This window comes from Pteropus vampyrus, unplaced genomic scaffold (assembly GCF_000151845.1).
Source record: "Pteropus vampyrus isolate Shadow unplaced genomic scaffold, Pvam_2.0 Scaffold325, whole genome shotgun sequence".
NCBI classification, from domain to species: Eukaryota; Metazoa; Chordata; class Mammalia; order Chiroptera; family Pteropodidae; genus Pteropus; species Pteropus vampyrus.
The window spans coordinates 1,255,913-1,258,007 of NW_011889106.1; the positions used below are offsets into that span (position 1 = coordinate 1,255,913).

General features: G+C 31.6%; 1 long non-coding RNA gene across 1 annotated transcript in view; it reads right to left on the reverse strand.

Annotated features, from left to right (window-relative positions):
- Positions 1-1,716: 1,716 nt before the first annotated feature.
- The window catches only part of LOC105304014, a 21,796-nt gene continuing 21,417 nt past the window's right edge, over positions 1,717-2,095 (reverse strand). Inside the window, exon 3 of the long non-coding RNA XR_896957.1 lies at positions 1,717-1,729. This is a non-coding gene — a long non-coding RNA (uncharacterized LOC105304014). The remainder of the gene's footprint in view (positions 1,730-2,095) is intronic.

A 2,095-nucleotide genomic window follows, 5' to 3' on the forward strand; every position in this document is an offset into this window, starting at 1 on the left:
CAGACTTCCAGATGTGTGAGTAAATGAGCCTTCAGATAATTTCAGTCCCCAGCCTTCTAGCTGTTTCATTTGTCTATTTTGGGGTAGCATCACCTCATGGCCTAGCTACTTAAAGCAACATTTTATTATATCTCAGTTAACTGGGCTCAGCTGAGGTTTCCTAGACTCTATCAGATATTGGATGGTTTTGCAGACATTTGGGGAGTTTACTGTGCTTGAAAATCAAAGATTATTCACTCATATGTTTAGTAGTTTGGGCTAGATGTTGAATTGGTAGTTATGGCTGATTACCAACTTTGTTAGACTTTGTATGGTCTCTCCATTAAGCTTGGACTTCTAATAGTAAGGTAGTTGGATTCCAGGAAGAACTCCAACACAAGCTTTGCAAAAGAATGGAAATGGGAACTACCAATCTTGTTTAAGTCTAGGCTCAGTATTTTCGGCATATTAACTCTGCTGCAGTCTATTGATTAATGTAGACATAGGGACAGCCAAGATATAAGGAAAGTGAAAACAAATTACTCCTCAGTCAGGCAGTAGCCTGTGTATGCAGGGATGATTGCCATCTTCGGAGACTATCTACCATGGGTTATCATTATATTGGTCATATATATTTGTGTAGATGTGTGTGTGGGTGTATGCATGGGTATAATTAAATAGATATACAGAGAAACTGCTATACATAAAAGTTATCAAATAATTCAGTTTACTTAACAGACATTTTAGCATAACTATGGTCACAATGTATATATGTATATATTTATAAACTTTCACTTTTCAATTTTGTGTGTTTTGTCTCTCTATAATGAGCAATAACAAGATAATTCTTAAATAGTTGGACTACACATATTCTCATAGCTCATCCTAGAATCACTCTAATATCCATGAATATTTTCTTCTAGTTTTTTATAGCTTCATTTGTTACAGGTAACTCTTCAATTCTTGGATATTTTGTTATACACTAGTGTCCGATCCTTATAATATCCAACCCTTATAATAAACATAAATTATCACCACTCTGAGTGCAGATTTATTTCTCAGAAAAAAACTTATATCAACTAAATTTGCCTTACTTCTAATATTTTACTTGTAGTGTTGTAAAAACAAACATATTTTTGTTAGCCTAAGAATAATTTCTTCTTGTTCATAAGTTATATAAACACTCTATTTATAAAAGCAGTTACAAAGCCTGACCAGATTCAAGGGGAAGAGACAAAACCACCTCTTGATGAAAGGCGTGACAAGGATATTTTGAGGCCATAATTAATATTGTCACATACTCCATTTTTCCTTTATCCTCCTTTCTAATTTTCCATTAGAAACACTGATTTTTGTTTCATTTGAAAGGTAACTATATTACTTTTATTTTTGTTGTTGATAAGTTCTTACTTATATGTATGTTTTTTTTAACATGTTTTTAAAGTTATCAATATTTTTATCAGCTTCTAAGGCAAAACAAGTAGCAAATTCTCCCCACAAAAAAGAATAATTGAGTACTTCTCAGTCTACTCTAACTTCCTCTGTCAACGGTATTATCTTGCCATGTTTTCTCTGCCACATTATCATATTAGGTTTTGGTTTTGGATTATTATGAATATATGATTTTTTTGTTTACTCCTATATTAATGTTAGACAACATTAGAGTTTACCAGGTAAGCTTTTTTCTTTTTCTTTTTTTTTTTCTTCTAGTATCTTATTGGAATTATTTATTTTCTTGCTGGAAAGCTTTCTCTAAAATGTTTGCAAAGAGGGGTTTTATGTAGTTAAACACCTAAGGTTTTGTATGCCTTAAAAATCTCTTTTACTTTTTATTTTAATAGTAATTGAAAGAGAATTCTGTTATTGAACTTATTTTTTTTAATTTTCTGAAAACATTTCTGCATTGTCTTCTTCCATCCCATGTTGCTCTTTAAAAGTCTTATGTTTATTTGACTGTTTTTTTTTAATTTATTAAGTTTTTTTTTATTTTTATTTTGGTGACATTAGTTAACGAAATCCAGTAAGTTTCAGGTGCATGATTTAACAGTAAGGTGTGTGTGTGTGTGTGTGTGTGTGTGTGTGTGTGTGTGTGTGTGTGTGTGTGTGTATAGTTGCT